Here is a 23472-nt window from a genome sequence, read left to right as displayed (position 1 = left end):
ATAAAAGAGTTGGATAAACTAACTTCTGGTATATTCTAGGCACTTAGGATACAAAAGGTTCACCTGGGCCCGATTGAGAGTCTGTCCACCAGTTTAGATGACAGTAAAATAAAGGAATAATGAGAGAAGGTGGTTTATGTGGTCTCACCACCAGACACCACATTTGCTAGGTGGTAGCCTTTAAATCGGCCGCGGTCCGGTAGTATACGTCGGACCCGCGTGTCGCCACTATCAATGATTGCAGACCGAGCGCCGCCACACGGCAGGTCTAGAGAGACTTCCTAGCACTCACCCAGTTGTACAGCCGACTTTGCTAGCGATGGTTCACTGACAAAATATGGTCTCATTTGCCGAGACGATAGTGTAGCATCGCCTTCAGCTACGTCATTTGCTACGACTTAGCAAGGCGCCATTATCAGTTTCTATTGATATTGTAAATCATGTATGGTCAAGAGCAACGTTCACCATTAATGGATTAAAGTTAAGTATTCCACCAGCTACGTCTGTTTTTCTCAATTCTAATTCCCTTGTCATGATCCAGACCTCACGCCAGCCTGCGTGAGTTAAAACGCGTGCATTTCGGCCTCCTTTAGTAATACGGGGTTGGCTCTCCTGCCAACCACAACAGTTTACATCTAAATTAACCAATGGGCAATCAAAAAGAATGGAGCCAGTGACAGGTGGCTTGAGCCATTCAGTATGTAGGAAGGCTGGAACACAGGAGAGATAGAAGCAAAGAACATAAAGCCATCTGCTCTGTCTCAGAGCTGAAGTACAAGAGAGTGACGAGACTGGGCTCTTTCAGTCCAAGGCAAGGCCAGTACCTACCACATGCCTCCCATCACTTAACAATGGTGGCACATGTAGTTGGATTTGACAGTCAAGTACAAGAAATGGTGGCATCTGCTGGTACCTTGGTTGTGCCTGGCACATAGGCACCATGGAATCTTATGCTGTTAATTGGCTAAAAGGTATACAAAAAAATCAGAATTAAATTTTGTATCAGAATCCTAAAATATTTCCAGATTGGCTAGGCATCCTGTATGTGTTATTGGCTTCGCAATAATGCTTATGTTGTCAGCCAAAAAGATTAGTTTTGCCTCCTGATTCAAATAAAATGGTACATCATTAACACAGAAAATGGCTCAATGATCAAACTCTGCAGAATGCCCATAACAATTTCTCCCCTTGAAGATGATGTGCTGTCCCTATTTATATTACTCGAACATCTTAATGTAACTTTCTGTATCTTGTTTCTTAAATAGGAGCTAAACTATGCATGAGTAGAACCATATATTCCTGAAAAACTTAAATTCTCTACTAGAATGTTGTGATTAATTTCTTCATGCATGCATAGAGGTCTCTGAGAGGATACTGTATGACAGAATTTATTAACAATTTACAACAGCAACATGAAGTTCACTCCACAGTACAGTCCAGGAATGCTACTGATAGAGTGACCCATCATCTAATTTCACAGAGGAATTATGTTTCAATGAAGCTTAAAAAGTTAAATTTTAATACATTCTGCAACACTGTCAAGGCCTTTTACATTCCAAGATATCACAGCAATGATATCTGCATCACTAGATAATGGGAAGCAAGGAGTTACCCACAAAGATCCCTCCCCAAGTGTGACATTAAGTGTGTAGTTGGGAAATATCGAATCTAGTGTTACACACACACACACACACACACACACACACACAAAATAATAATAATAATAATAATAATAAATAAAAAATAAATAATAAATAAAAATAAAAAAATAAAAAAATTAAAAAAATAAAAACAACTTTAGAATTTGATTCTCTGTTTTTCTGTCATATAAAAATGATCTCTCAGTGTTGTCAGTCAGTCTATCCACTTCCATATGTGAATATGTTAGCGTGGCACACAATCAGGAGCTAGCCTCTTCTAATCTTGGCCATGAACGAAACTTTTATTTTCTGTACTAGGTCATCAATAGGAATAGAGATCTTGGAATTAAGTTACTGATCATTATACTATGATCCAGCATTCTGGTGTCTCTTGAGAGCACGTGACACTGTCCACGATAATCTATATCTAAGAGGTCACTGTTGACCCTTGTTTAGAAAACTTAAAATACTCACAGTTGTAAACTTGTTACTATATATTAAACTGAATGTAAAGGAATTTCAAATAAGAGGAGATATCCATCAGCTTAACATTAAGGGAAAAATTAAAATGGATGTTCCAAAACACAGACTTGTAAAAGTAGCTTACTCATCCAGAGTCAGCTTGCTAAAAATTTTTAATTACCATACTCAGTGTGGTCCATGTCTCAGAAATTGTTTCATAGAAAACTGTATAGCTGGTTGGTTGAAAATCCAGTTTGTAATATAAGAGAACTTTTTGATGTATAGATTGTGATCATGCATTAAAATTTAAAATATATGACTAAAAGTCTGTAACTGAGTACTTAATTCAGTACACTGATATTATGTATGAGAACGCTATTCCATTGCACATATGGTCAATGCCAAATAAACATGAAATATGATCACTTAGCTGTAAGTGAGGGTCAATGAGACAATCAGAAAATTTAGACTTGCAATATGAAATATCCTCTTGCAGAGAACATTTTGCAACTTACTATTTGTAACCTCAGTTCCAGCTTGCCCTGCAGGTGATCTGAATTCTTACTTCAACCACCAGTATCTAACAACTAAGTGGGACTTACTCTAAAGCATGTTTCTTGCTATGCATTTCACATCTGACCTTTAGCTACATTTTTTACCATTGGCGTTTACCTTCTCTTAAATGCCACTTCCTACACTATCCCCATCTGCAGTACTGAAATTCATTCCTACTCCACAACTACTAAAATAAATGGTAGGTATAATGCACAAATGCGCTGTGACCTGTGGTGTCACTGCTAAGTTTCTTGCTTTCCACACTACCTACAAACTTATAGGTACAACTCGCACACATGATTAACTCATTCACATTTATGAATACAATTGAATATTGTCATGTTGCAGTGTATTATTATTATTATAACTAGTACCACTACTACTGCTATCAACTTATTTATTAGTTAAATAAACAAACAAATTTGTCTTCATTTAAATGTTTTTCTCTGAATAAAATGTTGTATAAGAGTTCTGGACTTCAACATGTGAAATTTGTTGTTTATGATTTTTACAGCTTCACCAACATAACCAAACTCAGGAAGGTTATGACACATGACTTTTCCTACAGTGAGAGAAAACAACTCTCCTGCTTTCCTCACATTTTGCCTTTCCATACCTGCAACAAGCAAATGGTTCATGATCAGCTTATGGGCATATTGTAAATCTTTGCTGGTGTTTTAAAGTTCTACAACTTCCATGAACTTTTCTTTTGTGAGCAGACTTAAGTCAATATCCATCAACAAACAAATGATTTGTTAACAGCTTTAAGATGGTTCCATAACAATTTTAAGGCATGAGGCACATTACAAAAACCCATACTTTCCTGATTTGATCTGATGGATTTTTTATCCCAAGTCTTGAAATGTAACCTTTAGTCTCTGTATAAGTTTGCTACTTGAAGGCCTCATGTCACATATAAATGCTCTTACTTAAAATCAAACATTTTCTATGACTTAGATGATTTCAGTCCTCATAAACAGTCACGTTCTAATAAATAGCCATGTCAAGATTATAATAGATATACTGCATCCATTTTTCTACTAAACTCCTGGTGACCATTACTTGATCATTTTTGTGTGATTCCTCTGACAGTCTCCTCTACCTAGCCAAACATAACTCACTGTTCACTCTTATTTCATCAAAGCTCACAATCAGATCATTTTTAGCAAGTAACTTTGATTGTATTTTCATGATGTTAAGGATTCAGAACTTGATAGAAACTTGATGGAAAGCTAAACTGCCTCAGTCTTCTTTTAATAGTGACTACACTAGGAAGAGGATATTTCAGTATATCCCTGGCAAAACATAACACTATGTAAGACATACAACATAACGTTGCAGCCCCTCTTCAGATTATCAATTAGTACACAGTCCTTTCATAACCAACTATCATTGGCAGAAAAAGAATACTCAACTACTTTTTGAAACTATTTTATTTCAAATAACTAAAGATTACACCAAGAGGGAAAAGCATGTAACCGTGTATTCTTTTACCCAAGTTCTTTATCTATTCCTCAATCATTTCTTTTCATTGGCACAAACATCCACTGTCACATTTTTGTTTTGTTTTCATTATTAATGTTTTCTCTATTATTAAGTTTCTTCATTAGTTGGTAATATATTTACCCATAAAATCTCTTCTACTTATTTATGCTAACTTAATTTTTGCATCTGAATTTTTTTCTCATTAGTAGGCCTACTGCAACCACTTACATCGACTCCTTCAGAGGATGGGAGGAATTGCAAGGACCTTCAACAAATATTTTGCAAACATAAGTGAACAGTTGGTGAGTGAACTGGAAGAACACAACAAAATATCACCTCCATCATGCAATAGTGTGAGAAATGTGTCTACATCTTTGTTCCTTTCACCCACAAATACTGAAGAAATTTTATCAGTTATAAAAACCTTGAAAACAGGGTACTCATGTGGAATTGATGGAATACCAGATGCAATTATTAAAAAATGCTGTCTTGCCTTAGCCGAACCCTTGACACTTGTGCAACAGCTCACTGGCATCAGGAACGTACCCTTCATGCTTAAAAACAGCAAAACTGAAACCACTGTTCAAAAAAGGAAATCTAGAATGTGTTTCAAATTATAGACCAATAGCGCTACTGTCTGTATTTTCAAAAATTTTAGAAAAAGTTTTTTTTATAAGAGATTGTCTGATTTCCTAAATAAAAATAAAATTCTGTCTCCTTCACAGCATGACTTCAGCAAAGACTATTCAACTAAAAGTGCAATATTTGAATTTCTTAATGAAATCTATACTAAACTGGATGCAAGTGAGTCTGTGACAGGCATATGTCTTGATTTATCTAAAGCTTTTGACATCATTGACCATAATGCACTACTGCAGAAGCTGGACCAATTAGGGATTAGAGGTATATCCAACGAGTGGCTCAAGACATATCTATGTGGTCGCAAACAGGTGGTTGAAGTGCAACATACTGACCATAACAAAATCAGCCACTACTATTCAGGATATGAAAATGTGAAATATGGCGTGCCTCAAGATCAGTATTAGGACCCATTCTGTTTCTCCTGTATGTCAATGATCTTGTGTACAACAAGTATTGCCAAACTACCATCCAATTTGTAGATGATACAAGCTTCCTTATTAGTGGTAAAACAGAAGAAAAACTTAAAGACTCCACTATCCAAACAATGAACAGTGTAGAACAGTGGTTCAGCTACAACAAGCTAATTATAAACAAAGAAAAAACAGTAGCACTGAACTTCTATAATGTAAAAGGAAGACACCACCCAAACATAGAAATATAACTTGGGGACAGAGTTCTTGAAAGTGTTGACAGCACTAAATTTCTGGGACTCTGGCTCAAGAACAACACAAAATGGGAGGTACACATTGAATATTTTCAAAGAAAACTAAGCAAAACCTGTTACATGATACGGATCTTAAAAACTAGTTGTAGCAAAGCCAGCCTGTTAAATGTATACTACTCCTATGTGCATTCTGTAATTAAATATGGCATAATCTTCTGGGGCAATACAACAACAAATATTAAACTCTTCAGGATGCAAAAGAGAATACTAAGAATTATTGAAGGGGTAAACAATACGAAATCATGCAGACCCATATTCAAAAAACTGTCAGTTCTTCCTCTTCCTTACATTTTTATCTACAAAACATCAGTTTTCATCAAACAATATATCCATAGACACCCAGATATCTTATTAAAAAATGAAGATATACATGCACACAATACAAGGCAAAAATCTGACTTTCATATGAAACAGGTGAGAACATCATTGTGCCAAAAAGGCACACTACATACTGGGATAAAGATTTACAATAATCTACCTAACCATATTAAATCAATAGGTAAACTCTGTAGTTTTAAGGTTGAAGTAAAGGCATATTTAATTGATCATTGCTTTTAGAGTCTGACAGAATATATAAAAGCCAAACAACAAAAATAAAGATGCATTATTAATATTCTGCTTTGTATGTTGCCTGTAAGGTTTGTTGTATGTATGAATATTTGCTAAATTACTTAAATATCTAGTCCTTAGGATTGCAATACAAACTGTATTTTATCTTGTAAATACCTAACCATGTCCAATATTCTTGTATATATTCTATACATATAGGATTTGAGGATTTGAAGGACTAAATAAAAACAATAAAAATAAAGAGTTGGAACAGCATCAGGCATCAACTTCCACTTCATAGAAAGATTAAACAGTCCAGTTTTCAAATCCTTTCTGTAACGCCACTCAGCAAAAGTATTGAGCACACACACATTAGCACCTGAAAACAAATAGTCATGTTTACTAGCATTTATCCATATTTGTTTCAGCTCCTTGTTCTTAGAAAATATGTGAAACTTAATCCCTAACTTTCTATTGTTGTCTGCAGTGGTTAGTACAGTTCATGATTGTGCAGCAAACTTTTATTTTTAACTGGCAACAGTTCAAAACACACTCTCAGAACCCTCAATACACTGATTACTTTAATATAACTACATACTTGATCATCAATAATGAGTAAGAGCTCATAGTCACATAAACAACCTTGTAGTCACTCAAAAGTGCAATGATAACACAATAAATTTATGGTGGTGGGAGCCTACGGAGCAGTGGCTGGGTCAGCTGCAATGCCAGTGTCACATCTTGCTTCTGGACATATGCCCCCTGATATCTAACGTGCATTCTATTAACCATGGCCTATTCCACTGCATTCCCTCTCTTTTATATTATGCAGCTTATCTGGTTGTCTTTTTTTCCATCATTTACACTAACTGATTCTTCTTTCCCATTCCTATGAATATTTTAAGTTTTCTGCTTTGGTGAATGGCATCTTATTAATTTGCCTCTTATCCCACTATGCTAAGTCATGCATGTAAGGTGTGACTTTTCTGTGAGACAATTGTGAATTGTGATTTATTAGTCTCATAACATACACTTACAAATCATGTGATTATGGTACAGGAGACACGTCAAAAATTACAAACTAAAATCTAATATTAATTTTTAAAACTATATTTAGTCTATGTATCAGTATCTATATTTTCTTATTTTCCAGCATAGGTAAATATCTTTCTTGATAATGGGATTGGATTCTGCTCAAATTATCAGTTCATCTTCCATGAACTCTTGTAATGAGTAATAACATTTGTGTACAAGAATTTCATGTAACTTCTTTTTTAGTATCCCTAGTTCCATGTTTAGAATGTTTTTGCCTTTAATTTTGTTGTAGACTTTCATGCCCATATATTGTGGGGACTGAGCATATAATTTCAATCTATGGGCAGGAAGCATAAAATTATCTTTATTCTTTGTACTGTATGGATGATCATGTTGGTTCCCACAATTCCGGTTTGTTGTGTAAAAATATCATTAGCTCTTATATGTATAGGGAGGGGACAGTCAAAATTTTTAGTTTCTGTAATAATGGACGACATGATTCTCTTTGCTGTGCAGTTCACATATTTCTGATAATTTTCTTCTGGAGCTTCAGTACACCAGATATATTATTGGAGCTCCCTCAGAAAATAATGCCATATCTTATCAGTGATTCAAAGTAAATTAGATATGCTACTTCGTGAGTGGACATGTTAGTAGCACTTGACAATATATGCATGGCATATGCAAAGCTACCCAGTTTGCTGCACAGGTACTCAATATGTGTGTTCCAGTTTAAATTCTTATCAAGGTGTAGACCTAGAAATTTGGCAGAATGCACTTCTGTTAATTCTTCACTTTTATGATTTATACTACTTTCCTGGTCTCTTGACTGTTTGGTTCTGAATTCAATCAAGTTTGTTTTTGATATGTTAAGCTTCAGACCATTTAACTGGAACCATGACTCTAGCCTGTCTAATGTACCAGTGACTATCAGGAATCGTTTCCATTTCTTTGCTTTCTATCAAGACAGACGTGTCATCAGCAAACAGAACAGATGGTGAATTTATGTTTAATGGTATGTCATTGACATACAATAGAAAGAGAATTGGACTGAGGATTGAACACGTTGAGAAAGTAGTACAGATTTCACAGCTGAAAAATAATAAACAACAAATTTGCAAAAAAGCAATTTTATTTTAAAGTTAGATATTGTGTTGTGCATAAATGGTTACTGAGGTCATAACATAAGTAGCAGTTACTGAGTATAAGTCTGTTGAAGACAAAAGAGCTGTGATCAGCACTTCACAGTTCATAACAAAGGCCAAGTATGGTTGTTTTGAGAGCAGCATGACTACAACTAAAATCAAGTTGCATTAATAAGCAAAGCAGAACATCTTGAGAACAAATTTGAAACCAAAAGAAAAAGCTCAAGTTGATGTAAATCAGCAAATGACAGTCCAATGGCAGTCAAAGAATGTCTAGGTGCAACAGCGGGGTCATGTTACTTCAGATTATAGGTCCTACTAGAATTAACACACACATCACAGACTCTCATAGATCATAGATTCTCTAACTTAGGTTCCAGTGAAGTGTAGGTAATTAACATTGACATTGGTTTATCCAATCACAATGGTCTTATGCTTACAGTTCCCCCAATGTCTGTGAGAGAAACAGCTCCATACCACATATATAAAAGAAATTTTTCTAAAGAAAACTGCACACATTTTGTCAATTTTCTAACTCATGAATGCTGAGCAGGTGTGCTGTCAGAACCAAGTGCAAATAATGCATCTAATATCTTTTCTTCTATATTTATGACATGATTTGAAATTTGTTTCCTAAGAAAATAGTGATGCCCAAGTATTCAGAACAAAAAATACATAAATCCTATATAACTACAGGTATTAGGATTTTCAGTGTAACTACGAGAAAACTGAAACAAGAAATCAAAATGTGCATAGATCCACAGTTTGTAGACTATGTAAAAACATGCAGAAAAATATACCGAAAGGCATATATAATATATAATGGTATTTCAATCAATAACGTGGACAACACAGAGTAATGACTTTCACAGAGAAGTGCATAAGAAAGCCCAGTACAACAAGAGTGCAATATACCACCCGAAAATTCTCTATAGTGCTCTTCCCTTAAAAATTAAAAAGATTCAGAAGCTGAGCAATTTTAAAAGTGAAGTTGAAAGAATGTTAATTAGTAATAGCTTTTACAGTGTTAGTGAATACATGAATTCTCCAGAAAGATGGCATGCCTTCACCTATCTTATAAGTCACTCATATACAAACTTGTGTTGTGGGGTAGACTCTTTTATGTACACACAAAAAGTAATTAATTTGTCAATATAGAGTGTTATAAGCATTGTTTCTTGTTGCTGTCCATTATATACAGAATATATGTAACTTATTTGTGTCCTATATTGTTACAAATTTATATCATGTAAGCTATAATTATTTTTGCCCATATATTTAATGCAGATTGTTCACTGATATTTTTTTTACATAATATGTTGTTATTCATATTTTTTCTGTGTGTAACATATGACAAATCTCATATCATTGTACATGATAAAACAGGTGCTCAATAAATCAAATCAAATCAACAAATCAAAAACTATATAGGAGTTTGTAAGAAATGAAACCAGTATCATTCGAGAAGAAGAAATAAACACTCAAAAACAGTGAAAATTACAATACAGAAAAAAACATTAATATCTATTTTTTATTTATAAAATGCATAGTGAACCATCAGCTGCTTTTATTTTAAACCCACACATCTACTGGTTTTGGTCTTGCACCGTCATCTTGGATGAAGGGTTAAAACGGCTCATTATTCATTACTTAAAACATGTTTTGCATGCCATGAATGTAAATATATGACACATGTCTTTAAAAGCAAACAAACGAATACTAAATGTACTGGGGACTATGTTTGATCATCTGCAACATGGCATGTATGTGAAGCTGTCAGTAAGCCATTATGTGTAAGCCATTATGTGTAGTGTGGCCATAAATTCTGTCATACACTATCCTTTCATATACCTTTGAAAATGCAGGCAGCTGAGAGATGGATCAGTAGGTGAATAGTAAACTTTTGTGGGTTGGCATCACTCCTACAAGTTTTAGTCTAGCTGGAAATACCACAGTTTTCATTGATTGGTTACACAAATAGCACAATATGGACTAACAAGTCTTACTCACTCACCCTTATTTCTAGAGCACTGAGAGCCTTTGAGAAATCTTATGATTTGGAGTTATGCTTTTTAAATGAAGTACTTTGTATGGTGTAATTGCATGTGATTAAGGTGCTCTAGTCTGTGGGAGACTAGTTATTGTGGTTCCCAGTTTTTTCAGCAACAACTTTTTTTAATTCTGAGGCTGCAACTTCTTGATTATACTGGTCTATAGCATATCCCTGCTTTTTCTGATTTTATGCTTCTATTTGTCTTACATTTTAATATGTTCCAGACGTCTTTTTTTTCCTTACTGTTTTGCCTGCCGATTTTTTGTGCATAATGCATGTGTTTGGCCTTCCAAATTACACATGTTAGGATTTAACTGCATTTCTTGTACTTTAATTTCACTGATAGGGTTGTACCAGCACTATGTTCTATTTACAGATCCCTCTTTTTGGCACATGATATTCTAATCCCAGTTGACAACCACTCTCGCCTTCCACTTCAGGTTGGTCTGAGTTTAATGTTAATCTGTCTTTGGGGAAAGAAGGCTTCAAAGATTTTGAGAGAAAAGGTCAGGAATGAACTGAGTTTCTCATTCACTGTGTCTGCCTGGTATACTGTCTCCCATTGTTCTTACTGTATACTATTTCTAAAAAATCTAGTAGATTCAATAACAATGTGAAAAGGATAGATTGCTGCTAGAGGAGGCATGGAGGGATAGACAAGCACAATGAAAAAGACAGCTAGATATTATTCAGCTATTAGAGTAAGTCCTTCATCAGACATAGAAAAAACTAAACTCACACACACATCATCACTGCCATCTTCAGATTTTTCATATTTGAATCCAGTAGATTCATCATTCATTGTTCTAACACACTTAACTTGAGTGTAACCATTTACTGTGCTCTATTGGCGAGTTTTAAGTTTGTCATTTGACTATCATGATCAGACACACTATGTATTACATCCTGTGTTCTTACTTCACTAAAATATGGGTTTCAGCAACAGATTATCACTCATGGTCTTGCTGTGCCTATACACCCTTTTTGGGAATGACATCATTATGAGAAGGTTGAACTTGGACAATCATCATTCCAGTTGTTTGTGATTATTATTGTTTGAAGGAAAATTAATGTCCAAATCTCCAAACACTCTACTCTTAATTATGATCAGCCAAGTCATGGTGTCATCAATCGGCTGATAAATCAAGAAGATTTAATCACTGAATCACTGAAAAAACATGCATTCCCATATAATTTCACTGTTATTCCTGTAAAGTTTTATAAGCCCTGCCCCCTTTGGTGAGGTAACATTGGCATATTTCGGTACTGGATTGCAAGATCTATTATGGTGCAGACTGTGGCAGTGACCATACTATGCTGTCCATGAAAATGCAGGTAAAACTGAAATTAGAAGATGGCAAGAGTAAGACAGGTTCATATTACAGATAAAAGTAATCTCCAGGAGTCTGGAGAAGGAATAAGACTCAAACTCCAGCAAGTAATGGATAAAGTAGTAGCCCCCAAAACATTGGACAAAATGAAGGAAATAATCAATTCATCTCTTCCTGAAGAGGTTACTAATATCCTCCAAGTGAAGAATCCCTTGATACTGAATGCTACTCTACTACTGATTGAAGAACAGAGCACACCAAAGAAATGTGGCATACAAACTGCTCAAGATGAAGGAGCAAATAAAGTATTTTGATGCAAAATGCAGTGCAACTGCTGAACTGACAAGACACAGTATCTTACCAGTATTTGTGATGAAATATACCAGTACCAAAAGCTAAATCAAACATACCACCCTGTCTAGAAGATAAACAGTCAAGAGTTCAAATCCCACATGTGGGAGATAGAAGACATAAATGGCAATCTTGTTGATGACAAGAAAGAAGTGATATTACTTAGGTGGAAACAACACTGTTCAGCCTTGCACTGCAAAGGAAATAATGCTGAGGAAGAAAACATTTGTGTGGAATCAGACACAGAACCTGATATGCTATTTGGTGAAACTGAGAATGCCATCAAGCATTTGAAAAACAACAGAGCCTTAGGTATAGACTGTGTTTACAGAGAAATGCTGGCTGTTTAGGAGAGGAAGGCATGTATGTTTTACATTTAGTTTGTAATATGGTGTGGAAAACTGGTGAATGATCTAAAGACTGGACTACATCTGTTATAATTTCTCTTCACAAAATAGGATCAGTTAGGAACTTTTCCAATTATTTGGCTGTAGTACGCCAACAAAGTCCTGCTGTACATACTGAAATTTCTGCAATCTCAGATTTCTGCAGAAAAAACAAGTTATGTAACAGGTAAAAGTACATGATAGGTGTATGTGCATTTGAGGCAGATAACTGAAAGATGTCATTAGTTCTGTGTCTCTGCCTTCATTTGTTTCCTAGATTATGAAAAGGCCTTGATTGTGTCACATTGGACAAATGGTGGTGTATGCTCAATGAGTCTGGGGTTTCAAAACACCTAATATCATTATTAAAATGCTTTCGCATTGTAACCGTAAAGTTGGTTGGTGAATACTTGAAGTTTTTCTTCCTGACAAATGAAGTCAGACAGGATTATATACTGTCAACTCAGCTCTATAACATCTATGCAGACTATGTCATCACAGATGCCCTGGGTGGCTGGGATGTAGGAATTTCCATTGATGGCATGAAAATCAATGATCTGCAATTTGCTGATGATACTACCCTTATAGCAGGAAATGGAATTTCAGTCCAGAGATAAACATGAAAAAGATACAATTAATGATTATTAATCAATAAGGTTTAGATCAAAGCCAGCTTACAGATTGCTTAAAGGTTCTTGGATAATATGAAATGGTTAAACACACTAAGATCTGCCAGAACCAGGCAATATCCAAAAACAACAAAGATGTACTTGGTGGAATCATTGGTGTTCTCTGTGTTCTTGTATGGCTGTGAGATCTAGACTACGAAACCTAGTGACAAGAGCCAAATTGATGTCTTCAACATGTGATGTCGATGGAAGATGTTATGTGTACCATGAACAGAAAGAAGAACCAATGCCCCCAGAACAGAGTAACTTAGCATCACAAGAAGTTTATCTTACCATGTCATTCAAACCTACTCCCAGTTCCTTGGGCACATTTTAAGAAGAAAATGAGATAATTTAGAAAATACCATCTTACAACACAAAAGCAAAGGCAGAAGACCACAAGATGGAGCAGCACACAAATGGTTGGTTCAAGCAAAGAAGATTACTTACCTACCTCTTCTGAAAATATTAAGACGAGCTTAAGTTACTATGAATGGAGGCACCTAGCCAAAGATTCAGTTACTTAAAAAATGAATGAAGAAATGATGTTACAACATGCAGCATTGATTAAATGGGCTAATGATGATGATGTGGGGATATATATGACTACATGCTTATTTACATAAGTAAGCAAATATTACCTATGAATCACCTGTTATAAAGTTTGCCGCTGGAGGTACTATGCATCAAAATTTATAAATGATGAACATATGAGTAAATATATCAGTAATGTATTTGACATCTATTATATCATTCTGTCACATGGTCAAAGGACTACCAAATAAAATGCACCCATAAAAATGAAATAATTCCAATGCAGACCTCATAATGAAGAGACTATTAATAGAATTGTGGCAGAAGAGAAACGAGGCACTGAAGGTACAAAACAACATGAAGGATGACTGACCTGTATTTGTTTGAATGAACTATAAAATGCCACACAGTACGATGACACATAAAATGCTGCACAGTAGTGGTAATCTGTTGCTTGTTTGTACCATAAAATATAAATGTTTCCTGAACAGACTAAAAAATTAAAAATAATAAACACTGTACAGTCCCTTTTGCACAGTAATTGTAACATAACTCAAACAGATAAGAAAACAATACTTTCCAACTTCAGTAAATGATTAATAAGTCTAGGAAATTGAAGTAAGTGTAGTTTTATTTATTTATTTTACACTCCAGCAGCTTGTTCATGCAGAACTAACATGGAAAAACAGGAGATGTAACGTAACATATATTAAGACAAAACACAAGTTCAGAAACACTTTAGGTTAGGTTAGGTTAGGTTAGGTTAGCGAGACAAGTCAATTTTATAGGGGTCAGCGCATAGAAATGTGTGCTTGTGAATTAATACTGAAAAACAGTTCAGTTTTAATAGTAACTATATAGTTCCCCACTGGAAAATTTTGAACTGTTTATGAGGAATATGGACTCTTTATCATGCTATCTGTCAGACAACAGCAAGCAGTTAATAGTCTGTGGTGACTTCAATGTATACTGTCTTACAGTATGGATACTTCTCCGTGAGGATAAGTTAGAATAATGAATGACTTCAGGAACCAAATACTAACTTAAAATTTAATCTATTCCATGATAAATTCATACTGTTATTTTTAAATAGCTTTCTGCATAAGCTAACCAGCAATGTGGAAAACCATGGATCACTAGAGGGTATAAAGTGACTTGTGAAAGGAAAAGGGAAATGTATCTGTTGTCAAGAACAAGTAGAGATCATGAAATAATTGCAAACTATGAAAACTACTCAAAATTATTATTTAAAAATCAAAGAACATGCACATTATGTCAAAAATTAATACTGTAATTACAACAAAAGACTTAAGGCAATATGGAATGTAGTAAAAGGAGAGACAGGACAACCAGCCACAGAACAAGATATCATTATTGATCTGATTGGAAGGGCAGTAAATGATTAGTTGCAGGTAGCAAGTATAACACCACTTCTTAAATACAGTAGAAAGCATAGGGATAAACAGTTCAAGAAAAAAGTCACAGAAGTATATGGAAAAAGTACATAAACCTCAATCATATGAATATATCGCCAACTTCTTCTTCTGAATTAAGGAAATTATTCTTTCCCTCAAAAATAAAAGTGCATCTGGTTTTGATGGTGTTTCCAATAGAGTACTACAGTCAGTTCCCATATGATTAGCTGCCTAATCTGAAGTAGGCAATGCATCACTAACTCAAGGCATTTTTCCAGAGAGGCTAAAATATGCCATTGTCAAAGCCCTATTTAAGAACAATGATAGAAGAGACATTAACAATTACTGAACGGTTTCACTGCTGGCATCATTTTCCAACATCTTTGAGAAGGTGATGTATACTAGAATAGCATCCCACATTGGTAACAATAATATCCTAAGAAAATCATAGTTTGGGTTTCAGAAGAGTTACTCTCTTTGAGAATACCATTCACATGTTCACTCACCATATTTTAAAAGTATTAAATGATAAAATAGTGCCAGTTGGTATTTTCTGTGACCTGTCTATGGCATTTCCCTGTATGGACCACAGTATTCTCCTAGACAAAATGAAATTTGATGGGACTGATGGTAAAGTCAGCCAATGGATAATGTCATTCTTAACAAAAAAAAAAAAAAAAAAAAAAAAAAAAAAAAAAAAAAAAATGCAGAAAGTTGTACCTAGTAATTGAACCAATGTAGTCTACAGACATAATTCTGACCACGAAGAAATCAAGTATGGAACTCCCCAAGACTCAATCTTAGGTATACCATTGTTCCCCATAAATGATCTTCTGTCTATTATACACACATCAAAAACAGTTTTGCATCACATTGGTTCGGAGATTTCCGGAACTTGTACAGAAAATTGGAATAGAGATCAACATAAATGTCATTTCCACCCTTTCTATTGCTCATGAAAACCACACATTGCATGTTCTACCACTATACAGTGAGACCTTCAGAGGTAGTGGTCCAGATTGCTGTACATATCGGTACCTCTAATACCCAGTAGCACGTCCTCTTGCACTGATGCATGCCTGTATTCGTTGTGACACACTATGCACAAGTTCATCAAGGCACTGTTGGTCCAGATTGTACCACTCCTCAACAGTGATTTGGTGTAGATCCCTCAGAGTGTTTTGTGGGTCGCATTGTCCATAAACAGCCCTTTCAAATCTATCCCAGGCATGTTTGATAGTGTTCATGTCTGGAGAACATGCTGGCCACTCTAGTTGACCGATGTCGTTATTCTGAAGGAAGTCATTCACAAAATGTGTATGATGGGGGTGCAATTATTTGTCCATGAAGATGAATGCCTCACCAATATGCTGCCGATATGGTTGCACAATTGGTCCGAGGATGGCATTCACGTATCATACAGCTCTGACGCCTTTCATGACCACCAGCGTCATATGTCGGCTCCGCATAATGCCACCCCAAAACAGCAGGGAAACTCCACCTTGCTGCACTTTCCAGACAGTGTGTCTAAGGCGTTCAGCCTGATGAGGTTGCCTCCAAATGTCTCCGACGATTATTTGGATGAAGGCATAAGTGACACTCATTGGTAAAGAGAACGTGACACCAATCCTGAGCTGTCCATTCAGCTTGTTGTTGGGCCCATCTGTACCATGCTGCATGGTTTTGTAGTTGCAGAGTTGGACCTAGCCATGGACGTCAGGAGTGAAGTTGTGCATGCAGCCTATTGCGCACAGTTTGAGTCATAACTCGACGTCCTGTGGCTGCACGAAAAGCATTATTCAGCATGGTGGTGTTGCTGTCAGGGTTCCTCTGAGCCATAATCCATAGGTAGCTTCATTCACTGCAGTAGTAACCCTTGGGTGGTCTGAGTGAGGCATGTCATGAACAGTTCCTGTCTCTCTGTATCTCCTCCATGTACGAACAACATCGCTTTGATTCACTCCGAGGTGCCTGGACACTTCCCTTGTTGAGAGCCCGTCCTGGCACAAAGTAACAATGCGGACGCAATCAAGCTGTGATACTGACCATCTGGGCATTGTTGAACTACAGACAACACGAGCCATGTACCTCCTTCCTGGTGGATTGACTAGAACTGATTGGCGGTTGGACCCCTCCATCTCATAGACACTGCTCATGCATGTTTGTTTACATCTTTGGGTGGGTTTAGTGACATCTCTGAACAGTCAAAGGTACTGTGTCTCTGATACAATATCCACAGTCGACGTCTATCTTCAGGTGTTCTGAGAACTCGGGAGAAGCAAAACTTTTTTTGATGTGTGTATAACAAGCAGTATTATATCTTTTTGCAGATGGCAGTAATATTGTAATCAATCCAAGCATACATACAGAAACAGAGGAAACATAAACAATTTTCTTAGAAATATTATTAATTGGTTCTCTGTGGATGATTTCCAATTTGTTGTAAATCATCCAGTACAGTTCAAAAATTACAACACCAGAAGGAAAAATGGCTTTCATTACTCCACATTAAGTTTGTCTTGAAGACAACAAGGGATGCACAATGGCATAATAAAATTTTTTGTTCTCTTGCCAAGTGATATAAAATGTCTGACAGACAACAAAGTAAAATTTGAAAGCAAACTGTGAAAGTTTCTCCTTGACAATACTTCTATTCTGCAGAAGAATGCCTGTTATTATAATGTGTAAAAGGCGGTGAGTAGGAATTGCTAACTCACATATGTATGTTTTTGGCAAAAAAAAAAAAAAAAAAAAAAAAAAAAAAAAAAAAAAAATGAAAATCTTATAATGTTTAGCATTTAGCCACATTTACAAATTAATTTGCTACGTGAATGTAAAATGACTTGATTCACATCATAACGATTTGTTGTGAAAAATAATCCATGCAACATGAAACTAACCAATCTTATTTACAGGTAAAGATCAGAAGAATGAGAAAACTGCGTAAGAAACGGATATATTTTTCGGGCGGCGCACTCATATATACCGTATTTTCTTTAAGTTTATAGCATACTTATCATGACAGAAATGATTATGAATTGTTTTATTTATTTTACTAGTACTTTGTTTTGTCCACGTGCGTCTGCATTCAGAAGAGAAAAGCGAGCTATGTTAACTGCAGAGTTGAGAAGCTCTTTTGAACGTGGCGCGTTTTGCTCACCAACGGATTACGTATTTTCAAACCAATATCGACAGTCAAGTGTTCATTGTTTGTGCAACGGGGAAAAGACGTGTGCTTCACTATTTTGCGTATGTTCAGTGATAAATAATTAGTGAGGTGTGTGTGTAATAGGTGTCCTGTGTGCAGGAAGTGCTTATTAAGTTTATAGTGAAGTGAAAGTAAAATGTGAAGTGTAGTGCCACGGATAACGTCATATTACCGCCACTTGCAGGTTAACGGTAAGTAATTTGAAATTGACACATTGCGGGCATGCAAATACCGCTTGATTTACAGTCTTTTTTTCAGTCAAGAGTTTTCGTGTGATGACCTATTAATGCTGTGGAGTTGAAAAAGTAATTCTTCGTATTGATAAGCAATATAATACAGTTAATTTGTTACGCCACCGTAAGTGCTTAATGTATCGAGCGGCTATCCTCTGTATTTTTTACGCCCTTGTACATAGTAATTGGTGAAGTCTAGAGAGTGAAATCGTTTAGATATTTGCTTCAGCTTACTGTAGTTTTAACTTTCCTGGATTTTTATGGAAGTGATATACTTTAAAGCCACAGTCTTCCAAGTACGGTAGCATTTTCTAGTATATACAACATACAGTATTTCTTTCACGTTAGTGTTAAAGATTTGTGTTCTTTTACGCTACATGTGTTCCATAGAATTTGCCGTTGTTATTATTGGTTTCTAAATTTTATGACAAAACAGTAATGCAATAGCTGGTGGAAGTAGAACATTAGGCTACCCCACATCATTTCTTCCGATATATACAATGAATTTTTCTTATTACGATCATATATTGAGATGACTTCTTTCTGTAGGCCTAACTGTGTGTGAAGCAGGCTTTACTGATGATGAAACATTCTAGTAACTTCGGAACTTACCGTGCTTTTTAGGACGCTTATAGGTGATATCTAGTTTGGATGTACTGTGTGTGGCGCGCGCGCGCGCGCTTATAATAAAGTTAAGGTCCTAGTTCACATACAAAAAGAAAGAGGAAACATGCTTACCCATCAATAAGTGCTTTCTGTTGAACTGTGTTCATTGTTGCTATGAAGGCATGATCTACCAACTGTCAAGTGAAGGGACCCATGGCAACAGATTTTTTATGTCTTTTATTCCAGTCTAATATCGCCCTTATTACTTGATCCAGTTAAGTGCTAAGCATCTTCAAATCTGTTAAAACTAAATGAAAGGTGTTTTCTTGATAAGTGAGCGTTACTAATCCAATAATAAATTAATAAATATAGTTGCTATGCAACTAGCGTTGTGTCATATAGGTCAACGTTGTTTTATTACATGTAGTTAGTCAGGTATACTTAAAAAAAATGTGTGCATTGATGAGTAATTGATTTGGAAGACACACATCGATGATCTGCTGAAACGGTTAGGTTCAGCTACTCATGCTATTAGGGTTATTGCAACTTTTGGTGATAAACATGCCAGTAAATACTATGCCTATTTTCTTTCAGTGCTTTCATATGTCGTCATATTTTGGGGCATGTCGTCATAAAGAGAGAGAGTATTCATTGCACAAAAGCGTGTGATCAGAATAATTGCTGGAGCCCACCCAAGATCATTGCTGACATTTATTTAAGGAACTCGGGATATTCACAGTACTTTCACAATACATATATTCACTTATGAAATTTTTCATTAATAACCCATCACAATTCAAAAATAACAGCGAAGGGCATATGTACAACACGAGAAGAAAGGATTATATTCACTATTTTTGATTAAATCTCACTTTGGCACAGAAAGGCGTTAATTATGCTTTTACAAAAATCTTTCGTCATCTGCCAAATAGTCTTAAAGGGTCGACAGAAGTGTCCAATCCCACGCGTCTGCTTTGACCCGTGACGTAAGGGTGTTGTGGTGTGTGACGTCATGACGGCGCGGAGTTTGGTTTGAGTGTGGCGTGTTTGTAGATGTCGTCGTGTTGTGGTTTGTTGTGTCCTGTCGTGGTATGTTCAGGATTCTCATTCGTGTGGTATAATGGACGCAGTTTGCTCTTGCTCATTATCCAGTATTGTTGGAGTGTGTTTGTAGCGGAATTCGTTTCGGTGAGTTAACGTTTTTGTGGTTTTGTGTGAAGGTTAATTTAGTGTTGTTCGCTGTACGCCGTGTGGTATTTTTATTAAATTTAATCGGTTGTTGTTTTTTGTTCAGGAAAATTAACAGTGCGCGTCTGAGGGCTATGATGGGAACACTCCTTTGGAACTGTTTTTGCAGCTTTTCGGTCTAATTGCCGAGGTTGTCAAATGCTGCATTTGTGGCGAAGATATGAAGTTGGCTGAAGTTCCGGCGTCTCGGACCGTGGACGGTTATATGTGGCACTGTCGGAAAGAAGACATTTGGCGTTCCATACGGCGCGATACCTTGTTCGAGAAGTCTAGGTTGGGCATGCGCGAGATAGTACTAGTGACTTATTACGTTTGTTATAGATCCCCACAAAGTTTCTGCGCGCATGAGGCTGGTTTGAGTGGGAGGCGTGTGTTTGATTGGTTTTCTTTTTGCCGTGAAGTGTGTTCCAAGTTCATTAAGTACAGGGGTAAGCTGGGGGGGGGGGGGGGCGCATGGGGTTGTTGTGGAGGTGGGCGAGTCGCAGTTTGGGAAAAGGAAGTATGGGACGGGTAAGTCTGTGGTTGGTATCTGGGTGTCGGAGGGGGGGGCGGGCTGGGCTGGGCTGGGCTATTCTGTTGTTCTGGGGGGGGGGGGGGGGGGTTCTCAATGTGTTTTTAGGGTTGTGGAAGGGAGGTCTAAGGCCAAATTAGTGGGGTTAATTGAGGAGTACATAGAACCAGGGTCCACAGTATTTTCAGATGCATTTTCTTCGTATAGGGGGTTGGGTGAGAGAGGATTCCATCATTTAGGAGTTAAACATAGCTTAGAGTTCAAAGATTATGAGACGGGGGCTTGCACCAATACAATAGAGGGGATATGGGGGGCTGTTAAGTCAGTTCTTGGGCAGGGGAAGAGGTGCTCTTCCAACCTTCAGTCTCATTTAGATGAGTACTGTTGGCGGAAGAGTGTCCCTGAGGGCTATTGTGTTTTTTGGGATTTCTTAAAGGCTGTCAATAAAATGTACAGGCCGAAAGTGGTTGGTTAGGGTGGGGTGGGTGGTTTATTTTGAGTTAGTGTTTGTGAGGAGGGGGGGTGGGGAGTGTGTGTTGGTTTGTGTTTTAGTTGTGGACGATCTATTTTGTTGAAGTTTTTGTTGAGTTGTTGTGTGTGATTGAGTTTTTTTTATGTTGCAATTGGTTTTTTGTGGTGAGGGGGAGGTTGGGTTGGTTGGGGGGGGGGTGAGTCGGGTCTTTTGGTTGAGTATTTTTTTGTTGGTTTGTGTGCGTATGCGCACACGCGCCTGATCGTGGTGGCTGACCTAGTTTGTGGGGCCGGAATTTTTTTGGTAATTTTTTATTTTGTTTTCAGTGTGTGTGTGTGTGTGTGTGTGTGTGTGTGTGTGTGTGTGTGTGTGTGTTGGGGCCTAGGGAAGTGTTTTATTGAAATGTGTGGCTGTGAAGGTTGATATTGGGGATGTTTTTGAATCATATAGGTCAAGGGAAGTGTTCCATCCCAATTTGTGGGATTGGGAGCTGCTGTTTAGCTATATAAGTCAAGGCAAGTGTTTGATTCTAATTTATGGGATCAGGAGCTGCTATCAAAGCTGACTGGTGGGATCGGACGCTTCCATATTTCCGTATTAAAATTCTGACACCCAACCAACATTTAAAACCAAATTAAAAGAATTTCTGAATGACAATTCCTAAACTGTATTTTTCATTTCTAACAGATCTGAAGATGTTCAGTACCTGGAACAAATTGATAATTCAAAAATGATTCTGCACATTATAGTTTTGCTGAGTACACAGGAAGTAATTTAAGGTGCGCCAGTACTAAGAGAGCTAACATTTGACTTTTCTTTTTGAGATAGCTGATCGTAAATAACACACACACACACACACACACACACACACACACACACACACACACACACACACACACACACACACACACATTGGAGGGAATCATGTGATTCAAAGTTTCTCTACCTGGTCATGAACTATGGAAACAATTTTTGACCAAAGTTTTGGGAGTCATCAGGCTTGGCAAGGGACAGCAGAGAGTTATAATACATGCCAATGAGTAAAATTTGCTGTTGCACAGGCAATGGGACAGTGCAGTAGATCTGTCCCGACGCTGATTTGCCTTTACTGTGGCCACTGGAAGTAAGAGATAAGCAACTACAGTGCATGCATCTACTTAAAAATAGTAGGCTTCTGCATGTAAACTGAATGCCAGTGCATTTGTCAGTCATCCACAAAGGAAGGAAGTATGTGAGATATGTCTGGAAAGTACTTAATGAGATACTTTTTTCTTAGCACTCCTATTGGTACCTACACATTTGGACCGGTTTGTCGGAGGTGTAGTGGATGATGGTATTTTCACCTTTTAATGCTTCCTAGCTCAGTCATTTCTGCTGTTTAAGTGGACAGCTGTTTGTGTGAACCTCCTGGGAATGCATGTGTTGTTGTTGTTGTCTTCAGTCCTGAGACTGGTTTGATGCAGCTCTCCATGCTAATCTATCCTGTGCAAGCTTCATCATCTCCCAGTACCTACTGCAACCTACATCCTTCTGAATCTGCTTAGTGTATTCATCTCTTGGTCTCCCTCTACGATTTTTACCCTCCATGCTGCCCTCCGATGCTAAATTTGTGATCACTTGATGCCTCAAAACATGTCCTACTAACAGATCCCTTCTTCTAGTCAAGTTGTGCCACAAACTTCTCTTCTACCCAATCCTATTCAATACCTCCTGATTCGTTACGTGATCTACCCACCTAATCTTCAGCACTCTTCTGTAGCACCACATTTCAAAGGCTTCTATTCTCTTCTTGTCCAAACTATTTATCGTCCATGTTTCACTTCCATACATGGCTACACTCCAAACAAATACTTTCAGAAACAACTTCCTGATACATAAATCTATATTCGATGTTAACAAATTTCTCTTCTTCAGAAACGCTTTCCTTCCCATCGCCAGTCTACATTTTATATCCTCTCTACTTCGACCATCATCAGTTATCTTTCTCCCTAAATAACAAAACTCCTTCACTACTTTAAGTGTCTCATTTCCTAATCTAATTCCCTCAGCATCACCCAACTTAATTTGACTACATTCCATTATCCTCGTTTTGCTTTTGTTGATGTTCATCTTATACCCTCCATTCAAGACACTGTCCATTCCGTTCAACTGCTCTTCCAAGTCCTTAGCTGTCTCTGACAGAATTACAATGTCATCGGCGAACCTCAAAGTTTTTATTT

The 23472-nt window shown here is 36.9% G+C and overlaps 1 long non-coding RNA gene across 3 annotated transcripts in view; it reads left to right on the top strand.

Moving 5' to 3' along the window:
* The first annotated feature begins 18171 nt into the window (after positions 1–18171).
* LOC126297685 (uncharacterized) overlaps positions 18172–23472 on the top strand; it is a 193158-nt gene continuing 187857 nt past the window's right edge. For all 3 annotated transcript variants that reach the window (XR_007552563.1, XR_007552562.1, XR_007552564.1), the window contains exon 1: positions 18172–18374. This is a non-coding gene — a long non-coding RNA (uncharacterized LOC126297685). The remainder of the gene's footprint in view (positions 18375–23472) is intronic.

The sequence above is a fragment of the Schistocerca gregaria genome, chromosome X (genome assembly GCF_023897955.1).
Source record: "Schistocerca gregaria isolate iqSchGreg1 chromosome X, iqSchGreg1.2, whole genome shotgun sequence".
Lineage (NCBI taxonomy): Eukaryota > Metazoa > Arthropoda > Insecta > Orthoptera > Acrididae > Schistocerca > Schistocerca gregaria.
Note: the sequence above shows the minus strand (reverse complement) of the source record. Positions and strands in the feature narration are given on the sequence as shown.